The 23,961-nt window shown below is 42.1% G+C and overlaps 1 long non-coding RNA gene across 2 annotated transcripts in view; it reads left to right on the top strand.

The window, feature by feature from the left end:
• Positions 1-602: 602 nt before the first annotated feature.
• Positions 603-23,961, top strand: part of LOC138991007 (uncharacterized) — a 28,814-nt gene continuing 5,455 nt past the window's right edge. For both annotated transcript variants that reach the window (XR_011467045.1, XR_011467044.1), the window contains exons 1-3: positions 603-776; positions 6,805-6,900; positions 13,201-13,320. This is a non-coding gene — a long non-coding RNA (uncharacterized lncRNA). The remainder of the gene's footprint in view (positions 777-6,804; positions 6,901-13,200; positions 13,321-23,961) is intronic.

Here is a 23,961-nt window from a genome sequence, read left to right on the forward strand (position 1 = left end):
ACCTGAGGTTGTGGAATGAAAAAAATTGCGATCCAATCTCCAAATCCTCAATAACAGGGGCCTGGAAGTCAGCAAGTGACAACTGTAGTTGGAGAACAAGGGCCTCACAGTGACTGCTCTTAGACTGCTTGGTTCAGCCAATAATAACCATCCAACATGTGAACCCATCAAACATGGGTTGCCACTTCCTTCTCCGGGGGATCTTCCTGACCCAGAGATCGAACCTGAGTCTCCTGCTTGGCAGGTGGATTCTTTACCACTGAACCACCTGGAAAACCCCTTAAAGAAGAGGAGCTAAAAATTAAGTTCTCTTCTAAGGGTTACCAGGGGCTTCCCAGGTAATATAGTGGTAAAGAATCCATTGGTTATTGCAGGAGACAAACAGGAAACTCAGGAGACATGGGTTTGATCCCTGGGTCAGGAAGACCTCTTGGAGTAGGATATGGCAAGGGGAGCCTGGTGGGCTCACAAAGAGTCAGGCGCGACTGAACACTCACACATGCAAGGGTTATGAAGGGTCATAAGGAAATTCTGAGGAATGATTGTGGAGATGGTTTCATGAGTGTGTATATGTTGAAAGTTATCCTTGGGTCTTCTAACATGAGAAGTTCGTTTAAGTTCGTTTTAAGCCAATTTTATCCGCTGGGAAAGCGGATAAAAAAATAGTTTGCTTTCTCAATTTACTGAATTCATACAGGTTTCACTGTAACACATGTGGAATTCCTCCCACTCCACCTTCCTTCTGCCCACATTGTCGTCCTGGGGAAACACTTTCGGTAAGTGGGCTCCTGTGATACTTCAATCAAGTCCAAGCAAAAGTGACTATCCAAACTATATTTTTTTATGTAACACCTTCTAAGTATTATTTAATGTATTTCAGAGCAATGTTGATAGATAAAAAAAATTAGATGGTAAAGATCTGGGAAGTCATTTCCCTTCATAAGTCTTCTCATCATAACTTGCACTTTTCTTAATTTAACTTAGTTCTGACTTTAATTCAGAATACCTGAATACACATGTGAACCCACAAAAACAAATCCTTCTAGGCTTTAATTTCTATAAATATTATAGGTCTAACTTTAGCCATGTGGAAACCCAAGAGTCAATAGAATTACAAACCGTTAAGAAGAGCAGAAGAATAAAAATGATTTACTTCCCTTCTTTCTTAATCTTCCAACCAGGGATATGGCATTACTTTCTTAAATGTTATTTCCTCTGCTAGCAGTTTTACAATGCTTCTATTATATCCTCCATTTTTCTCATGAATAATATTTTATCACTCCCTAAGGAACTTTGTTTACATTCTATTATAGAGCGTCTGGAAAGGTTAGAAATCTTTTGAATCCAAATTGCTTAATTGGGGTATCAGAAGAAAGTATCAGAAGTCACTTCCACTGACGCCCAATCTATATTCCAAGATGTGAGTTGTCATGGTATTGGACTAGAGTGTAATTGGGAGGATGTCAGAAAAGCTACTATTTTCTGGTAATCTCATTTATAAAGTTTCTATGAATGTTTCCTCCCTGGGATTGCTTTGTAACTATTTACCCATTACAATTTGCTCCCTTGGAGTCAGTAGAAGCTTCAGTCAACGCAATCTGCTAAGGTTTAGAAAGATAGATCTGTGTCTATCTTCCTTATATCACTCCAGACCCAAAGAAGAAATAATGAAATGGGGGTGGGGAAAGATCATGGTTATAATCTGCCTGCAAGGGACAATGTACATTTTGTGTAGTCACCACTTTCCTGGGTTGGAATTCATAAGCCTTATGTCTGTGATACTTTCTTAGGTATGGTAAGAATGGCTAAAGATTCCTATACTAAAGTTGTGGAATAAAGATACTATGTTGGGTTGCTGCTGCTGCTGCTGCTAAGTCACTTCAGTCGTGTCCAACTCTGTGCAACCCCATAGACGGCAGCCCACCAGGCTCCCCCGTCCCTGGGATTCTCCAGGCAAGAACACTGGAGTGGGTTGCCATTTCCTTCTCCAATGCATGAAAGTGAAAAGTGAAAGGGAAGTCACTCAGTCATGTCCGACTCTTAGTGACCCCATGGACTGCAGCCTACCAGGCTCCTCCATCCATGGGATTTTCATGTTGGGTTAGATTCCTCCAAAACAGATCTTGTATACTGAGGAGGAACAGGGAGTAAAAAAGAGAACTGAAAAAAGACAATGTCAGTGACCGAGCAGATCGCTGCTGCAGACCTCAAACAGCACAATTCTATCCCCTTTCTTTTGTGACTGTTCATGGGTGGGCTTTGACTTAATTTGGTCCAATATGGAAACCAGATTGCCTATTAGTTGGGGAAGAGATTTTGTGGACATGGACCGAGAGAGAATTTAGACCCAGGAGCTCTTGGTACATATCCCATGACCATGGAGCCAACCTTAAGATGAAACTAACTGTGAAAAGTGGAATAAAGAGATGGAAAGAAATCCATTCTTGCTGATATCTTTGATCCCCTGCACTAATCCTACTTCAGGACTTTCCCTTTACACAAGCCAAAGTGCCCTCTATTGATGAAGCTGATTTGTATTTATTCTTCTGGCTACTTGCCACCTAAAGAATCTTAACAGATATATTACTAGTGTATGCAAAGTGTTTAGTGTAAGACCTGACATATAGTAAGTGAAACACAAATGACACCTATAGTTACACAGAAGGAAATGATGGAGAGTGAAATTAAATCTTATATTAGTCCTTCAAAATATGTGTTACTTTGGTATACACATAGGAATAAGAAGAGGGCTTCCCAGGGGCTCAATGGTTAAAAAAAAAACCAAAAAACAAAAAACTCCACCTGCAATGCAGGAGATATGGGTTCAATCCCTGGGTTAGGAAGACCCTCTGAAGAAGGAAATGGCAACCTGCTCCAGTATTTGTGTCTGGGAAATGCCATGGACAGAGGACACTGGTGGCCTACAGCCATGGGGTTGCAGAATCAGACATGACTTAGTGACTGAGAACACACACAGGAATAAAAAGAGGGTATGTGAAGACATGAAGAAGACAGTAGTTGCTCACAATTACTAGCATCTGCTCATCTCAACCAGCCAAGTTTGAGAGAATAAAGAGCTTCAACATACCACTAGTCAATCAGACTGTCCATTGGGCAGAACTGCCCATCATGCCAGCAAGTGTGATTAATGTTGCTACTTAGGCCATAGAATAAGTTCCTGCTCCCCTGATGCCCACTGCAAAGGCTCACCTCATGGGTCTAATTCCCCAGTTACTGCTTAGACTCTAGTTTCCTGCTCAGTCTACAGTTTGAGCTGAAATCCACACATTTGATCTGAATGCTAACAACTAGATCATTCCAGTCCCATGCAACGAGGCTCATCCTTCACATGTAGGCAACTCATTTTTCCAAGGAGCACTCGATGTGGCAGGGTAACTGAGGTTGAGGGCCTGGGTGCCTGCTAAGTTGCTTCAGCTCTTTGTGATCTCATGGATTGTAGCCCTCCAGGCTCCTCTGTCCATGGGATTCTTCAGGCAAGAATACTGGAGTGGGTTGCCAGAGGTTGAGGGAAACCTGTACTAAGAACTAGCTCTTCCCCATGGTTGTGGAGTGGTATCAGCTCTGCCTGAGTCCTCATGTTATTCTCAGTTCTCTGAATTGTTGCTTGTTGACAAGCAGTTCAGAAATGAAGTATCATCCCCCATAATTACTGTCCCTGGAACAGCCATCCTGAAGGCCCAAGAATAGAACAATTGAAAGTTAGGGGCACAGCTCACCTGGCCTGCTCCATGAGTTAGAGGTGCTAACCTCCAGAATCATTTCCCAGTCTCCCAGGGCATCCCAACACCCCATCCATCCTCCAAGGCCAGAGAAAGTCTCTCTCGTCTTTACACCTAATATTTGCTCTATTTCCCACCCCAGGACAGAGTCACAATTAAAATTCTTCCAGTTGTCTCCATTATCTCTAATAGACAATTGGAAAAGCGAAATATTCTCTGATGGTTACATTTCCCCCCATGGTTTAATAGTACAACCTTATACCATGGTTACTTCATTACATAATTATATATAAATGTGCCTTCCTCTCTCTCTGAAAAGAAGGTCTTTGAAAGCAGAAGTCATACTATATCTGATTCAAGCCTATGTGCCTAGCTCCTGATTGTGTATCTGGTATATAATAGAAAGTCAATCAATATCTGTTAAATAGAAACCTAGATAGGTGAATGGAGACATGGATGGATAGATAGGCAGAGAGATAGATGAATGGATGGATGGATGACAGATGGACATTAAATAAATAAATCTAAAACCATCCCAGGAGCCCAAACAATGCCTCTTGATCCAAGTCCTTTGACTTAGAAAAGAGTAAAAAGCATCAATATTTTCTATTAGACCTTAAAAGACTTTCCTCACAGAAAATCATTTATTAACTGCTCCCTCTAAAACTGTAATGTATAAATTCTAAACTGATTTTATTGATGAGGAAACGAAAGTTCAGAGAAGTTAAATAAGTTGTCTACATTAATCAGCCAGCTAGCGACTGGCCTAAAATCAGGTCCTATGCTCCAGGGTCCAGACTGTTTCCACTACTGAGTTGCCTCTCATAAGAGAGTGGAAAACCTCTCATTTCTTGAAATTACATTAGACTTTTTACAGAAATAAATGTTTAGTGCATAGATTAGGAATCTGATGGCAACATGAAAGACTACAGGGTAAAATGAATATAAAAACAGAGTGAGTTGTGGCAGAAAAAATGCACATTTGTATGTGATTCTACTTTCTTTTCTTTCTTTTTTTTTTTTAATAAACCACCAACTTGCAACAATTAGGTTATAATTAGAGGCAGCTTGGAGAAGGATGTTTTGAATTAGCAACCAAATTGTCAGGTTTCTTTGTGGAGCATTTTATTGTTGGGTACAGTTGGAAGGAATCAGTCCCAAGGGAGGCCCATTTGTCATTCACGTAATTCTGCTGAACAGACGACTTACCCACAAAGCATTCTTCTTGCCTTCCTCCTCCCAGCTCTCAGCACTGCAGCCACACCTCCTCAGGCCACCAGGGCTATGCACAGGGCTTCAGAACTGGAAGGGACCTCAGAGAGCAGTGAGCATGTGCCTTGGTTCACATAGGAATCCCTCTTCAGTTCCCCCAACCTGAGGTCACACAGACTCTGCTGATAACCTACCATAATAGGGTGTGTGAGAAGTGATGGAAGTTCAAATCCCAGCTCTTCCCTAGTGCTTCACTTGGTCTGGGACCTCAGACAAGCTCCGTAACTTCTCTGACTCTCAGTTCTCTCACCAAACTTTCAGCAACAAGGTGAGGACTTCATGATTAAAGGCACACAAAATGCCTCACACAGACCCTGGCTTATAGAGGTGCTCAATAAACAGGACTATTCTTGATTGGGGCCCTTAAAATGTTGTTGGAATATTTCCAACAACAAGATGAAAGGTGTTCAGCTGCATTTTCTAGTTCTGGTTTCTCTGACTGTGAAGGGCAAATCTTCCTCATAGTCACCCTTCAGATACTGACAAGCAGCTCTCATTGCCCTTATGTCATCTCTTCTTCCACATTAAACAGCTCTGGACTTTTCAACTTCCTCATGGCATGGTTGGTTATCCCCTCTGTATCCTCGTCTCCCTGGTCTACATGTATCCTACTTTGCCAGTGATCCTAGTACATTGTCATAACTCTACTCTGAAGGTCAGCTATAAGGATGATCAAGTTTGTACTTCTCCTCTCTCCATCTTTTCTTCTCCCATCCCAATCACAAACTCTTTGTGCCTTCATGTGCCCCTGACTCACCTCCTCACTGATGGCCCAGCATAAGGAAGGTTGTTTTATTGAACTTGGTCCAGATGCAAGAGAAGATATTGAGAGAAGGGTGGGTTCCTGGATATACCCAGGAGCAACTTCCCCTTGTATCTCATACTACTAACCCTCCCACCCCACTTAACAGATGAGAGTCTGTATCAAACCCATGCTTCCTGATGATGACATTAAGGATAATTTTACTTCTCCAAGGGCTTCTGAGTTCCCAGAACACATGAGAAAGATCTGTGGATTTTTCTACAATGCTTTTGATTCCTCAAAATCATCAGGAATTATTGCCAAAAGGTGCCAGTATTGGGGGCATGAGCTACAGTGGGTCCCTTATGATTCCCATCCCAATTATCGATGCATTAGTAAAAAGTTAAGACAGTGTTCAAAACCATAAATATGGGCCAAAGACTTTAATGTATATCCAAAGTATCTGAATATATAAAGAGATTTGCAATAAACTGAGGGCAGATTTCTAAGATTTCAGCAGCTTGTACACTAATCTCTGATTTATTTATTATTGGAAAATCAAAGATCCCTTATACTTTATGCCAGCATAAAGCTAGAGCTCAAGTCTAAGGGTTCAATATCAGGCCTGAGAAACCCAGGGCTGAGTGATAAGATGCAGCACATTTCCTAGGATCCCCAGCTTGGTTCAAAGCTGAGACATCAAAGGTGAGTAGAGGCAACTGGGATAGAGAAGAGCACTGAGCTGGGTGTACACATGGTTCCTGTTGCCTTCTTTCCTCCTAAAAACAGGTTTAGAAGGCTGGTGTGGGTCTACATTTAAGCACTTACAAGGGAGCAGATTGGAGATTCCAAGACGTAAATGATGTCTCAAAACCTCAGGGGACTGAAAATCCAACCTTTCTTTAAAATTAATTGTCAGCAGCAAAAATGCTTACACACTTGGTTCATTTGGAAGGTGAATACCTCACTGATTTAAAGACTGACTTTTGCAAGTGGTCTAATAGTACATAATGCACTTTGAGACAGACAACACTGTCCTTTTGTTTTCAGGATGGAAGAAAGAAATGTTTCTGCTCTTTTCTTCCTCTGGGCATAAGCTGAAGCCCAGAGTGATGAGAGAGAAGGTAGACTGACCCATCATATAGAGTAAGTTACTCCAAGGTCATTGAACCCCAAATACCCCCACTTTCTTTGCCAATATATCACATGGGAGTTGCTCTCCTTAAATTCCATTTTTAAAATCTTTTTTCTTCATCTTCATTAAAGTTGAGGCATTATATCATCCTCAGTTCAGTTCAATTCAGTTGCTCAGTCATATCCGACTCTTTGCTACCCCATGAATCACAGCATGCCAGGCCTCCCTGTCCATCACCAACTCCCAGAGTTCACTCAGACTCATGTCCATCGAGTAGGTGATGCCATCCAGCCATCTCATTCTCTGTCGTCCTCTTCTCCTCCTGCCCCCAATCCCTCCCAGCATCCGAGCCTTTTCCACAGACTCAACTCTTCACATGAGGTGGCCAAAGTACTGGAGTTTCAGCTTTAGCATCTTCCTTCCAAAGAACACCCAGGACTGATCTCCTTCAGAATGGACTGGTTGGATCTCCTTGCAGTCCAAGGGATTCTCAAGAGTCTTCTCCAACACCACAGTTCAAAAGCATCAATTCTTTGGCGCTCAGCTTTCTTCACAGTCCAACTCTCACATCCATACATGACTACTAGAAAAACCATAGCCTTGACTAGATGGACCTTTATTGGCAAAGTAATGTCTCTGCTTTTCAATATACTATCTAGGTTGGTCATAACTTTCCTTCCAAGGAGTAAGCGCAAGCTGAAGTATGTCTTATTAAGGAACTAATTTGTTTCAAGCTGTTTTGAGACATTTTATATATGTTCTAACAATCATGCCTTACAAAGTCCATTCCTCTAAGGTGAAACTGACTTCTCCCCTTTATACCAGTGAGAACATGAAGATGCATAAAGTCTCAGAGTGACTTTCCCAAGGTCCCAGGCCTTGGTCACTAAACCATGCATGGTTTCCATTGGACAGTGTCAGTCACTGGTGTCCTCCAAAGACCTGAATCCCAAGGAGAGAGGAGGAAGCTTGGAGTAGAAGAGAGAACTTTAGAGGCATCTGTACTCAACAATTGTGAGGTCTGGGGCAACTCTACTTTACTGTTGTAGAAAATAAGAATGTCATTCCTTACTTTACAGAGTTGCTATGATGATCAAATGGGGTAACATGCAAGAATGTTTCATGCAGGCCTAGTGTATATGGTCAGTGCTCCACATAAGTAAGTGAAATCTGATTGTCTCCAGAAACTAATTTTCACAAGGAAGCAGGGAAGAAGTTACCCAGAAGAGAGACAGGGCACAGTAAATGAGAGGAAGACCCATCGTCCAGCCTGCAGGGCCCTCTGAGGCCAGGTGCCAGGGCTCTGACCTCTGGACAGATCTGGTAGAACTGGGAAAGTGGACCAGAAGCTGCCTTGCCACTTTCTCAGCTTGTACAGACCAAATAACCCACTGTGTGTGATGTCCAAGGAAGAACATATATAGATGCCCTCATCTTCCCTGAATCATTGATTGTGTTTGTCTTGTGAAAAGTCCTATTGCTGTCTTTATGGCAAACTGTAAAAAAGTATTTTTGATCCTCATTTATCCAAGAATAACACAATCCCCCCCTAAATAGCTGTTTTATTATGACCGCAATCAAAGCTGAAAACAATTTCGTTTTCCCCTTTGAGGTCCTTGGGAACAATTTTAATTTCATAATAAAGTGGAGCAGTCCAGGCTTTGCTTCTTAGAGACAGCAGACCTAGGGGTATGGGTCCAGGAACACAGAAGTCAGAGGTTGGCCTGTGTTGGGGGGCTTTCCCACATATGGTGATCCAGATGGCTTGGAAATCATTTTAGAAACCATCTACAGCACTCTTTCCCAGCAGGCTCTCACTGTATAGGAGGGCAGAGCATGGATTCATATCACATCACAGGGAAAAAAATATCCATGTAGGAGAAATCTAGCACTTCAACCGATCTCAGACCATGGTGGTGGGGATCCAGAGAGAGAAATGAATCTGTGATAGGGGATGGGTCTACCCTGTGCAGTCTGCTTAGCAGCAAGTCTCCACCCAGGACCCCATCCTGGAGGACAGCCTCGCCATCCCTGCTGCCTCAAGTCAAAAGCCTGAGTCTTACTGATATCCATGTCCCCACAGTGGGCTGCCATTTCCTTCTCCAGGGGATTTTCCTGACCCAGGGATAGAAGCTGCATCTCCTGCATTGGCAGGCAGATTCTTCAGTGAACTCTTTACCACTGAGCCACCAGGGAAGACCTCTTTAATGTGTTAAGTCTTACTCATTTCTCTCTTAGCTTTTTTCCCCAAACTCATCTTTTTCTCTGTAACCACTTTTGCTCAGACACTGTTGTCTCACTCTCACTGGACAGTTATAGAATCCCCTGATTGGTCTCTCTGCCTCCAACTTGTTTCCACCCATTCCTCCTCCATTTCACCAAGCCTATCTTACACTTTAATACTGAAAGTCACTCAGTTGTGTCTGACTCTGTGTGACCCCATGGACTGTACAGTCCATGGAATTCTCCAGGCCAGAATACTAGAGTTGGTAGCCTTTCCATTCTCTAGGGGAGCTTCCCAACCCAGGGATCAAACCCAGGTCTCCCATGTTGCAGGCAGATTCTTTACCAGCTGAGCCAAAGGGAAACCCAAGAATACTGGAGTGGGTAGCTTATCCCTTCTGCAGTGGATCTTCCCAATCCAGGAATTGAAACAGGGTCTCCTGCATTGCAGATGTGTTCTTTACCAGCTGAGCTATCAGGGAAACCCTATGTCTTATACTTTAGTCTTCCACTAAAATCCTCTAGGATCTCTCAGTGGCCTTGAGTTAAGTCCCAATTTCTTAGCCTGGTATGTAAGACTAACCATTTTTTGGTCTCTGCTTACCTCTGGTTACTTAGGAAGAATTATCCTTTTGCAAGATTGTTTTATAAAAGTGAATCTAGATTCTTATCTCCATATTTCCTGACTTTTTATGATGAATATTTTTAACACAGAAAAGTTGAAAGAATTACAGAGTGAAACCCATATACTTGCAACTCAGATTCTATAATTAGCATTCTATAATATTTGCTTTATCACATATTTATCCATTCATCCATTCCTCCTTCCATGTATAAATTTAACTTATGTTTGATGCATTTCAAAATAAGTTCTGGACCTCAGTGTTTTTCATCCGTTAACCTTCAGCATATGATATATATGCTGACATATATAAAACCACTAGATTTGTTTACATCATCCTTTTCCTCCAAAATGACTTCTGAAAGCATAGATATATTAGGACTAACTGATTTACAAAAGGCAAGTTAGGTATAAAAAATAAGAGCAAGTTAAGGAAAGAGAAAAAGTTTATACAGAATCTCTGACTGAAGAAAATTATGTAAATGAATGCAAAAATACCTCTGAGCTTCCTAAAAACCAAAAATCATATTAGGTATATTGCTTTAATCTTCTTGTAGAAGGCCTACTAGGGACACATTTTTCAAGTCTTGAAATCTGTGAATTTGTCAGTCAGGTATGTTGTTAAAGGGCACTTAGAAATGTAGAAACGACACTAATAGAATACAATGGTTAAGAACTCAGACTCTGAAGCAAGAGGACTTGAGTTCAAATTTAGCTGCACCACTTACCATATATGGGAGCTTACACAAAGGCTTTTAACCATTTAGGTTCCCCATCTGCAAAATGAAGATCTCACAGCACCAATTTCATTTTGTTTATTTGGTGACTTTAATCAGATAATGTGCTCAAATCACTTAATATAGTGCTGAGCACATAGTAAGCACTCAATAATTAGAGTTGTTGTTTTAGCAATAAAAAGAACTGCTTCAGCAGAAGGTGAGATTATAACATCAAAGCATGGTTTTTATAAAAGCTTTTATATGTCACAGTGATAATATTCAGGAATAATGTTTTCTTTCAATCTAGCTTAGTACAGAGAAAAATCTAGATACTCTTTGAGGAAGACAGAAGATATCATTGGTTGCTTTTACAATAATGGTCCCTGCTTCTTTCTAGAAGAATCTAAATTTTATTCAGCTAACAGACAAAACTCAGAGCAAAATGTTCATCCCCAGAACATGAACCATTCTAATTCTAAGCCAATCATGTTAATTCCATGCCCAGAAGTTAGTGACGGATCTAGAAATAAATAATTAGACTGAAGGAGCAGTGTGCTGGAGTGACTGTGCAGAGAACCATCTTGATAAACAGGGAGGGAAAACTCCAAGGGAAAGGCCTATTCCTCACTTTCTGTGTTATATGGTATATGAGGATTTAACGCATGGTATTATAGTAGCCACTTTGTGACCATGAGGAGAAAGCCAAGGAATTGCTGAGAAGCTGACCCAAAGCCTTGCTGTCCAACTTCTTGGTATGTGAGCTGAATGAATATTTTTAATCCATTTTTAGCTAGTCATTCTGTAGTACTGTTATAAGCATTCTTAGTTAATGATAAAACAAAGAGCTAATATTTCCTTTGAGTGCATCCCTGCTGTTTATTGTCTTTATCCAACTGGTTTGACAGTAGCTGAAAGGACTTTAAAATGGGTTATTCTTAATTGTACATAATCACTAAGAGGAGATATCAGCCACGTTTTAAGAACCCCAAGTTTAAGTGAATCATGGCAGTCATTTTCTGCAGCAGCTGCAGAAGCTCTGCTCACTGAGTTCAGCAAATGTTTGGTCAGGTAGACATACCACCATATGGCCCATTACCCAGAAACTTCATTTAGAGAGAGAGTAAGCTTATAACCTACCAAAGGCAGTCCCTGGAAGTATCTGAAATCGAATCTTCAAGAGGCTCTTGCCGTTAGGGATTCTGGCTGTCTGCTAGCACAATGACCAAGCAGCTGTGGCAGATGGATAAATCAATCCCTATGGAGTAGGAAAATGGCTATTTGCCCTATGCTGTGTTTCAACACATTAATTTTTTAAAAATTTTATTGGATACAGTTGATTTACAATGCTGTGTTAGCTTCAGGTATACAGCAAAGTGAATCAGTTATACATGTACATACATTCATTCTTCTTTAGATTCTTTCCCCAGATAGGTCCTTACGGAGTACTGAGAAGAGTGCCCTGTATTACAGTGTGTCCTTACTAGTTCTGTTTTATATATAGTAATGTGTATGTGTCAATCCCAGTTTCCCAACTTATCCCTCCTCTCACCCCACTTCCCCATTTCTGGTAACCAGAAGATTTGTTTTATACATCTGTGACTCTATTTCTGTTTTATTAATAAGTTCATTTGTACAATTTTTTTAGATTCCACATATAAGCAATATCATGATTTTTGTCTTTCTCTGATTTTACTTCATTCAGTACGATAAACTCTAGGTCCATCCATGTTGGTGCAAATGGCATTATCTTGTTCTTCTTTATATATGTATACATATATACAATATCCCATTGAATATATGTGCAACATCTTTATCCATTCCTCTTGTTGATGGATATTGTCCTGGCTATTGTAAACGAGTCTGCAATGAACATCGTGGTGCATGCATCATTTTGAATTATGTTTTTCTCCAGATACATGCCAAGGAGTGGGGTTACTGGGTCATATGACAACTCTATTTTTACTTTTTTGAGGAACACCCATATTGTTCTCCAAAGTAGCTGCACCAATTTACATTCCCACCATCAACAGTGTAGGAGGGTTCCCTTTTCTCCACACCCTCTCCAACACTTATTGTTTGTAGATTTTTTTGGTAATAGCCTTTCTGACTAGTGTGAGGGGATAGCTCATTGTAGTTTTGATTTGCATTTTCCTAATAATTCGTCATTAAAAACATTAATTTATTGAAATCAATGTGTGACATCATAGAAACCGACTGTATATTTGGTTACCATATAGCAGATTTTGGGTAGGAAGAATCAAATTCTATTGTTAAAGTTGGGGTAAATATAAGTATTCATACATGGGACCTGTATTCTGCATTTGGTAACGTATCTCCAAAATCATTATGGAAGTAAGGGGGAAATACATGGTTAAAGATAAAAAATACCTGGAAACACGAAACTCTTCATGAATGCTTAATTATGAGGGGTGCCTGTGCAAGGGATGGTGTGCACCCCAGCACAGCTGTGATCAGTGTCATCTGCAGAGCATGAGGAGGGGAGACAGGGAAGGGCACTGACTTTAGATGGACATGGTAGAGACTGCCTGTTCTCCACCAAAAACAATTCCTTCTTCCTAGGAACACAGCAAAGGTACTTCCAAGCTGCCCTTGCAGCTGGGCATGACTATGCGACGAAGTTCTAGCCAGTGGGATATGAATGGAAGTCATATGTTTGCTATTTTCAGGCTTGAAACCTCCCGCATAGCCTACTCCATACTCTTTATGTTTCTGTCATTTTGTTATAGACAAGGGCCATACCAAACAAGATAAAAGAGACTCAGTATGAAAGAAGACTGGATCCCTGGGCTGCTGTGTGCAAGAGAGCTGACCCCCACACAACCTGGACACCTACTTGGGATTACCATGTGAGTACAAAATAAGATAACATTGTGTTTAAGCCATTATATGTTGTTTGATTCTATTGTTGTTTGGTTACAGCAGTTTAGCCTGCACTAAGGCATACAAGGGCTTCCCTAAGAGATACCCTGCACTAAGGGTGGCGCAGTGGTAAAGAATCCTCCTGCCAGTTCAGGAAATGCAAAAGACATGGGTTCGATCCCTGGATTGGGATGATCCCCTTGAAGAGGGCATGGCAACCCACTCCAGTATTCTTGCCTAGGAAGTCCCATGGACAGAGGAGCCTGGCAGGCTACGGTCATGGGGCGAAAAAGAATTGGACACAACTGAAGCAACTTAGCATGAATGCATGCAAGGGATGCAATTGTGTATCTATTAAGTACATGAATGTTTTCCCCCTCTGGAGCCCCATATTTACTATAATGTACATACGAATACATATAACAAGCTCAATGGAAGTATATTATTTTAGTCTCTAATAATGTAATTTCCCTTAGAAACTCATCTTTGTTAAATAAATGTGAGTATTTGAAAAGTTTGGTAGGAGTAGAGGTGGCCTCCAGGGGCTTTGGGTTCTACAGCCCCTTCCTGCAAGGCAAGAAGAGGGTCCAGAATGGGAAAGAAGCACACTGAACAGTGGAAGCCAGGTACTGAGTAATGTTATTTTCCCCCTTGGGCTCCATATTATTCACAAAGTTTGCATTGCTCACAGATGCTTTTGCTTGAGTAGTGCATCCTTAAAAATGTTTCTTTCTGGAGGGCATGCATAAAGGAGTTTGGAGTTCTGCTTTCACTTGGGTATGGAGCAAGGGGCAGGCATTTCAGGCTCCCACTTAGAGCTCTTTCAGAAAGATGCACAAGGGGCTTTCAGAGTGCCGGGGAAGAAATGTTTTCCCTGGCAAAGTCAGAGAACGCTTCAAGGAGGAACTGAGTCATCTTGAGAGAGGAGTTGGAACCTGCCAGTCTAGAGAGGGAGCAAGGGCATTCCAAGCAGAGAATAACAAATGGATTTCAGCCTTGTCAGGCCATGGCCTTCACGGATTTACCTGATTACCGGGCCTGAGTGCCTGACCCTGTCGCCTTACCATGGTCAATGCGGCTAGCACCACCCTTATCACAGCAGCATGTCTCTCTGCAGTTACCTAAGGACAGGGACGTACAGCTCCTCAGATAAGGGGCTCGTGTGCATTCCAGCAATCTTGTCAATTATCCCTGGACTGATTTGCACGCCTGCTCCTTCTCAGCATTAACACTGGTTGGCGGAGGGGACGCTTCCTTTTATCGGTGCCTATTGTGCTGTCAGGCTTGGTTTACAACACAATAAGCTTACAGACACTCACAATTAATGAGCTTCTCATGAATGCTCACAAACACATTAAAAATGAGCAGGTAGCAAATTATCTACGGATCCCAATAGTCTGCACCTACATTCATATCCAGTTTTTAGTAGACTGGAATTGACTAAAAGTCCCTGTCATTTGTCAGGTGGTATGTCAGCTTAATGGGCCCAGAGCTCATTTATGGGTTGCCATCTCCCACTAAACTGTCTAAATTGTCTGCCTGAGCTTCCAGAAATACCTGAAGGGGTAGGTCCTGAATATGAGCCTTATCCGAACTTGAAATCTGTGTGGGCCCCCATTCTTAAGGAATCCACTTTGGAATTCTGAGAAAAATCTGCACCCCCCCACTCCACTTTTGTTTTTTTGTTTTTTTCCAAAATGTACATCCAAAAGAAAGATGTAAGTGTAAACAGTATGGGAAGAAGCACTTAAGGATTTGGGTTGAGTGCCTTATCTCACTTGCTGTGTAATTTTGAGGATGTTAATGTCTCTGAGCATCAGTTTCTTCATCTGTAAGTGGAGATAATCATAGCACATTTCACACAGAATCAAGTGACAGAAGGAATACAAGGCACACCAAATTTATACAGCACTGTGATGAGTGTTGTGAGTCTGTGTAGGTGCTTGCTAAGTCACTTCAGTATTGTCTGACTCTTTGTGACCTATGGACCATAGTTCACCAAGCTCCTCTGTCCTTGGGATTCTCCAGGCAAGAATACTGGAGTGGATCTCTGTGTCCTCCTCCAGAGGAATCTTCAACCCAGGGATCAAACTTCCATCTCTTATCTCTCCTGCATTGGCAGGCGAGTTCTCTACCACTAGCACCACCTAAGAAGCCCTGTGAGCACTTTACAGTAATTCAATTTCTCCTCATAATAATCTTATGCACTATTTTGTAATCCCATTCTGCAGCTGAGGAAACTGAGGACTTGAGAGATTAAGCAATTTGTTTAAAGTCAAATAGCTCATAAGTAATGGACCTGGGACACAAACAAGGACATCATGATGCCAGAGACCTTTCTCTGTTGAAGGATACTGTGCTGTGCTAGCTGGTCCATTACCTGGAAAGGAATTCGTTATTTCTCTTTGAATGTAGAGAAACTAGAGAGATAAATAAGATATGCACCCAACTTTAAGAAAATACCAGTCTGTCAGGGAGATTTGTCTTGACCAGTCTGTCAAAGCCATTTGAACCTTGGTTAGTGTTATAACTGGGGCAATCACATGTATCAGTTTTGATTGCTGAAAACAAATGACCACAAGCTCAGTGGCCTAAACCAACACTCATTTAATACCTCACAGTGTTCGTGGGTCAGGAGTGCAGGCACAGCTCATCTGAGGCCTCTGCTCAGGATCTCAAAGGCTGCAATCAAGAAGTCAGCAGTTTCCTTTCTGGAGTTTTCTGATTGCAAGCAGAATTCAGTTCCTTGCATCTGGAATATGGAGGCCTTCGACTCCTAGAGGCTGCCCAATGTTCCTGGCCATGGTGCCCGTGGCTTTTTCCATAGGCAGCAGCTCATTCTTCAGGGTCCACAGGAGAATGTCTCTCTTTGGTGTCTTAGATAATCAAGGGATTGGCTATCCTTTCACCATTGCCATATTCTATTGGCCAGAGGCAAGTCACCATGAATGCCTACATGCAAGAGAAAAAGATTAGAGAAAGGCATGACTCAATAGGGGTCACTGGAGGCTGTGTCGGTCACACCACACAATCTATTATTCTATTGGGACATTCTTGAGAGTGAAAATATGCCATTAATAAATACTGGAAGAACAAGCATAAATTGAGACTGTCCCAAGCAAACTGGGACATATAATCATCTAAGCTAGAAACAGCACAGGACACTTAATACTGGGCCAGTGGAGACACAGTATAATTCTGATCTGGTGGATCTGATAGTACTCCTTTGGGCAGGTGATTTTTCAGTCAGGTTGTGAAGGATGGGTTAAATTTCTACAAGCAAAAATGGTATGGGACAGGACAGCATTCCAGGCAGAGGAAGCATTCTGGGTGAAGATGTAGCCCTGAGAAAGAAACAGGCCAGGATCTCAGAATGAGAGATTCCGGGAGGAGCTTGTGAAACGTGTTTCAAAGCCTTTATTCAAAGGAAATAGGCACAGGGGTCTACCGAGTTCAGTGGACTTTAGCTGGGGTTTCTGACTAGAGGTGGTGATGGTGGTGGTGGTTTAGTCGCTAAGTCGTGTCCGACTCTTGCGTCCCCGTGGACTCTAGCCAGATGGGCTTCTCTGTCCATGGGAATTTCCAGGCAAGAGTACTGGAGTGGGTTGCCATTTCCTTCTCCACTCTGACTAGAGGGCACCTCTCCAATCCTTAATGCATCTTGGATATTTGGAGACTCGCAGTTTAGGGAGACAGGCCCTCAGCTTTCTGCCTCCTGGGGGAACTTCTCTTGTACATACACGTGGCTTACGAGCCCTTTACCTCATCACAGTTGTGGAGAAAATTCTAGAGAAAGGAACAAAAATGGGTCAACTAATTCCATAAGTTTGATCAATGTTTTATTAGAATTGAGGTTCAGCAGCCACCTTAGTCCACAGATCAGCTCTGCAGTTGTCTTAATCAGAGCCGTGCTGGGTGCAAGCTCACTGTTGCGTTGTTTCTGCTGGGTCACTTCTGTGGAGCAGTGTGTGCTGGCTCACCTCCCTGCTTCAGGGGAGGTCTTGTTTATTTCCCATCCATCCGTCCCCTTCTGTGACTCAGTGTCTGCCATGAAAGGGGGATTTCCTGACCTCGCACCAATTCATCCCTCACTTAGATAAACAGAAGTGATCCCTGACATGGCCACTTGTAGGTCCTCTGTTGCCACTAACCCACTGGCGAGCACCACATGAGAACCACGTCCAGGGAAGGGCCAGAGACAGTGCCATGGAGGATGAGGTGTGTGGTTCAGACAAAATCTGAGTCAGCCGCTCAGACTCCAGTAGAGAAGCTGGGATGGGGACATTGAGCCCCATCTGTGCCAAGCTGCCATGGCTTTGGCTTCCTGCTCTGGGGTGGCAAACTGGCCATACATTATAACCTCGGAAAGAACGGGGCTGGAGCAAGGAAGGCAGAGGGAATGTGAGACAAGTCCAAAGAGCTGGAACTGGTCTTCTTCTCTACCATAAAGCAAAAGATACACATTTCCTGGGATGCACTTACATACTCAACAGCTGTCCCAGGCACTGGAAGTTCAATGGTGACCAAAATAAAATCCCTGTCCTCATGGATCTTATAGTCTCAGATAGGGGCTGGGCAGAGATAATCTGAAAACAAATAAAGACAAAGTAGAATAAACATTAAAAAGCAGAGACATTACTTTGTCAACAAAGGTCTGTCTAGTCAAAGCTATGGTTTTTCCAGTAGTCATGTATGGATGTGAGAGTTGGACTCTAAAGAAAGCTGAGCACCGAAGAATTGATGCTTTTGCACTGTGGTGTTGGAGAAGACTCTCAAGAGTCCCCTGGACTAAGAGGAGATTAAACCAATCCATCCTAAAGGAAATCAGTCCTGAATAATCATTGGAGGGACTGATGCTGAAGCTGAAACTCCAATACATTGACCACCTCATGTGAAGAATTGACTCATTGGAAAAGATCCTGATGCTGGGAAAGATTGAAGGCAGGAGCAGAAGGGGATGACAGAAGATGAGATGGTTGGATGGCATCACCGACTTGATGGACATGAGTTTGAGCAAGCTCCGGGAGTTGTTGATGGACAGGGAACCCTGGCATGCTGCAGTCCATGGGGTTGCAAAGAGTCAGACACAACTGAGCGACTGAACTGAACTGAGAATAAATAAATGGGGGTGGGGTACCTGGTTAAATAGAGGGCAAGGAAGTTTTCTCTAAGAAAGTGACATTTTATCTGAGATGAGTCAAAAATACCAAGAGTGTTGCAGACAGAATGTGTACACATGCCCTACAGTGGGAAAGAGAAATTGAGAGAAAAGAAAACAAACTGTGCGGCTGGAGTTAAGGAGTGAACAAGAGCATGAACTGAGTGAATCACAGTTGAAGGCGGGTCACAAAAGTACCTCCCACTCTTGGGCGGATGCTGATAATGGGGGAGGCTACGCATGTGTGAGGGCAGGGGGCATATTACTATATCTCTGCACCTTCCTCTTGATATTGCAGTGAAACTGAAACCACTCTAAAACAAAATGAAGTAAAAAAAAAAAAAAAAAAAGCTGGGAGGAATCTGGGACTCTTTTTTAAAGATAGTATATTGGATAATTTGGATATAGACTGTACTCCCTAGTGATAACAGTCTGACAGGGAACAGCGTTCTTGGGGGCAGAAAGTCGCAGTCATCACTAGAGTGACTGACAGAGTGGCGAGACAAATACCCTGAGGGTCAGGGGAAATAGCCACAGGATTCTCCTGAAAAGACAAAGAAGTATGATGAAGGTGGTCCCACTGGTAGAGCAACTTCTACAGGCAACAAATCCCCCCTGGTCTTCAAAGGACAGTGTCTTCAGGGCAAAGGATCCATCCTGCCCCTAGTAAAAAACAGAGCATAGGAAAATACATGTGAAGGGAAGAAGCGGGGACGGAGGAGGTAAAATGGTCCAAGGCTGGGGATGGGGCTTCCAGAAGGTGACACCCACCAGGAGAGGGATTTCTGAGTACCTGGGGTAAGCGGCTTTCTGCACAGAGAGGCCTGGAGAAACACAGAGAGAGATGGAAGAAGCCTGCTTCCTTCCTTCCCCATAATTCCATCAAGAGAATGGCTGCATTCAGAGTTCTGGTCCATGAATTGCAGACTTTTTTTTTTAACAGAAAGGAACTGTTAGTTTTACCTCTTTCCCAGAAGGCGTTTCCCCATGGAAAAACAAACAGACCAATGGTGTGGCAGACACTTCTGCATGTAAATTCGCTCCAAAGAAAGAGTTAAAGTGCTTTCTAATATAAATTGGTTTTCGGTATTTCAGTGCCAATATAATTAGATTGTAACAAGCAAAGCCCTGTAACATAACACAGCGAAAATTTGAAAATTTGATTCTGTCTGGCAAACAACCAAGTCCCTGCGTGTGCGCAAACCTGACATTAATAAGCTACAAGAGATTACATGATTTAGAAAAGAAGCACTTGGTGTTACCAAATCAAATAATAGATCTCTAGGCTATAATTAGGAGAATTGGGACTCAACAATGAAGTCATAATACTGTAATTTAGCTGTGAGTAACAGAGCCATGGAGGCACATTAGGAGGTGGGTGGTGTCTCCGTGGCGTGCAGCTCCCAGGGGGGTGCCTTCTCCAGCACCCTGCATGCAGACACCTGTTGGCACCATGATGCCACAGGATGGACCCAGGTCTGCCATGGCTGGATGGCAGAGGCTCTGGGGCCCTTGTACTTCAGACGTACAACTTTAAAGATGGAGCTCCCCAGGGACAGCTGAGGAAGGCAGAGAGGCCACCAGAGCAATGCAGGCAAATTGCTGCCCTGCGGTGCTTTCAGGGCTAACAAAGGACACATTAAAAACACAGAAACATAAACAAGGCAAAATAAACACTGTAAAAAATAAAAAGAGAGTGAGAGAAGCCAGCAGCCTCATTCATAGTCCCTGAGCTGCAGGGGATTGTCAGGTTGGGCGAAGGCATTTTTCCTCTGAAATAGTTTCTGCAGAGATTGTGCAGAACTTAACCACCTCCTGGCAGAGTAACACAATCCATGCTCTTAGGTCATCAAACCATATAATTTCACGTTGAAAAGAAACCTTAGCAGGGCTTCTTAATCGGGGGTCCCCCAAGGGGTCTGTGGATAGAACTGAATTTCAATGTAATTGGTTTTCTTTGTAATCCTATGAATTTTATTTTCTGCATTTCAAAACATTATTCTGAGAAGGGGGTCTGTAGCAGACGTTGGAAGTGCCCCTCTGCATATCCTCAGACCTTTCTGGATGCTCCAGCTGGCTTCTAATTGCCAGTCTTTGCATCTCTGGGCTTGAGAACTCTCTATCCCACCAACTTAGCAAAACAGCATTGCTTGGTGCCCATGTGGTGTGCAGGCTGCAAGTGCCAGGGAGGTATGCCAGGGGCAGGTATGTAAGTACCCCAGGTCCCTCCCGCTTCGGGTGTGAAAATGCTAAGAAGTGGTTTTGCCCTCCTTGTCCCAGAGAAGCCTGGAGGATTAAGCTCCAGTTGTCCACCTTTGGGCTGCCTTTCCTTTCCCACTTCTCTATGGTTACTTCCTGTACTTACCAAATAAATTACTCTATGATTACTTCCTGTATCTTCCAAACAAATTAATTGCATTCAGGATCTGCTTCTCAAAGAGCACAGACAAAGATAGGGCCAACAGGAAGGTTAACAGACTGCCAAAGGGGTCCAGAAAAAAGATGAAGCCCTGGAAGGTGTGATTCAGATCTTCTTACCCTCAGCACCACTTCATGGATGAGGAGCCTGGAGCGCAAAGAGCAAAGTATCTCACCCACAAAAGGGAGTTAGGAAGTAAGACATTCACTTCCTATGGTTACTGTTGTGATCATGATTTCCCACATTTCACATGTTCAATTTGATTTTTCTCCTTGTTCCTTCCCAAATCCTCTCCAACAGCAGCCATTGGCCTAGGACTGCTTGAAAACAGAGTCCATGGCTGGATGTTCTTTTCCTTTCTTCCTAAATGCAGGCATCTGGCAGGGCCCGGTACCACAAGAACCTGTTCCTGTGCCCAGGTCTGAGCTGAGTTCTGGATGTAGGATGAGCGACAGCAAAGTGTGTCTCTTATCACATTCAACACAAATACTGTTTCCATTCAGTTACCCCTTAAGCCACATGGTAACTTGTGTCTAAGCTCTATCTGAGGTTAGGATTCCACAATGGGATTCAGCACTGGGGTGGCAAATAGTGTTCTTGTTTTATATATATATATACATATATATATATACACATACATACACACTTATAAAGGACATTGTTTCAATTTTTATTCAAAATGGATTTTAGAAATACTACAATAAAATGATACAAGGATATCAAGTAGAAGGAAAATAGAGGTACAGTTATAGTAGGCTTTATAAGTAGGTCCTGAAAGATGATTCCTTCAACACAGTGTCCTCGCCCTGCATGTTTATTCCCCAGCACCTCAACATGATGATAGAAAAGCATAAACCCAACTACATGCTTTCCCTGTTCTAAAACTTTCAATCATCACCATCAGAGAAGACTAAGATTCAGTTTTGTTAAAATAGCATTCATGGCCAGCTCCTGCCCATATATCTTTACTTCCTCCTCTCTCCTTTTCACTCTCCTTCAATCAGACTCTAACAAAATCCTTTGAATACACCATGTCTTCTTACAGTTTTTCTCATGACGCTTCCTCTTTCTGAGGAACCACTTGTATCTATTTCTGTTCTCACCCTTCTAAAGGTTTGGCTGCCCTTCCTCTGAGCACATACAGTGATGATGTATCCAAACATCTGATCTCTCCCCATTTCACACTTGTCTCACCTGTTTCATTCTGCTCCAAGCAAATCCACAGTGGACGCTTTCTCCTACTCATGAAGGACTCAGCTCAATTGTCACTTTCTCAGACAAGTCTTCTCTGACCACTTTAAATAATGCTTTTTGCTGTCTCATCTTTAAAATGGAAAAATATTTTGAAAAATATTGGCATGGTCTCCCTTTTTGATTTTATGTCCATAACCTTCTCCTTTATCTGCCTTCTAATGAACATGTGGAGGTGGGATATGAGGGGGTGAATTGCTAGGAGAATTAAGAAAGTTGCAGAAGGGAAAGAAAAAATGAATGAAGGAAGTTGATGTTACCTTTAGAGTTTTGAATTTTGCAAAAAGTCAGGGCTTGCAACTCAGACTTTTCAAGATTGTAGAGAGAGATTTCTAAATCCCTCCTTTTAGCATGTCACATACCAAGTCTGCTTGACTAGATTGTTTTCCTATATTCCCTACCACCCCCTCATGAGCACTTTTTAACATAACAAAATTTATATTTTCTATGTTATTCCAAGTTTCTATAATTAGCATATATTCATTTCATATTTATAAAAATAAAGAAGAAAATCATGTCAGATAGCCACAATGATTCTCTAGAGTAGAGAATTTCTGATTGTCTCCTTAGAACTTTCTAATTTTTGTTATTGATGCAAATTTTAAATAAACTTTTTATTTTATAAATTTTGCTCTTATAGAAAAATTGTTAAAATAGTACAGAGAGTTCTTATATACACCACAAGAAGTAGTTGACATCCTACACTTGTATGGTACATTTGCCACAGCTAGTCAACAATGATAGGTTATTTAACTAAAGTTCATATTTTACTCAGATGTCCTTCATTCTTACCTATCGTTCTTTCTCTGTTCCAGGATCTCATTCAGGATAGTGAATTACATGTAGTCACCATGTCTTCTTAGGCTCTTCTGACTGTGACATTCTCTCATACTTTGCTTGTTTCTGATGACCTAGACAATTTTGAGGAGTCTGGCTCGGTATTTTGTAGAGTGGGATTCACCAGATGTTTTTTCTCATTATTAGATTATGTTATGTGTTTTACAGAGAAGTACCACAAAGGTAAAATGCCATTTTTATCACATGACATGAAGAACACATGCCATTAACATGATTTAACATTGTTGATATTAACTATGATCACTTGGCTGAAGTAGAAGATCGTCAGGTTTCCTCTAATTACTTTTTTGGTCTTCCTTGGTGGGCCAGTGGTTAAGAATCCACCGGCCAGTGTAGGGGACCCAGGTTCAAACTCTGGTCTGGGAAGATTCCACATGCATTGGAGCAACTAAGCCTGTGCACCATGACTGATGAGCCAGCACCCTAGAGCCAGTTAGCTGAGGCCTGCGAGCCTAGAGCCTGTGCTCCACAACAAAAGAAGCGACCGCTGTGAGAAGCCTATGCACCACAGCTAGAAAGTAACCCTCACTGGCCACAGCTGGAGAAAGAAGCACACAGCAACAAAGACCCAGTGCAGGTTAAAAAAAAAAGTTACTCTTTTCTTCTCCCTTTCCAGGCTGTGCTCTTTGGAAGTTACTATGTCACCACCATCCATTTATTTGTTCAATTCCAAATACATATATAGTGGTATCAGAATTGTTAACAAAAACTAGCAGGGGGAACAATTTTATTGACTAGAATACAGTGCTTACATACAGTTTCACTTGACTTTAGTCTTCCAGAATCCTCTTATTTCCAAAGGTACTTATGCCAGCACCTTTTTACCCCAATGTTTTCCATGAAGTTGTTTCATACATTTGTAAAACAGTCATATTGTTTTGTCACATTTTACATTCCATCCTGGGATCCCTGATCTCCTAGATTATTTTTAATTTGCATAAT

The sequence above is a fragment of the Bos mutus genome, chromosome 15 (genome assembly GCF_027580195.1).
Source record: "Bos mutus isolate GX-2022 chromosome 15, NWIPB_WYAK_1.1, whole genome shotgun sequence".
NCBI classification, from domain to species: Eukaryota; Metazoa; Chordata; class Mammalia; order Artiodactyla; family Bovidae; genus Bos; species Bos mutus.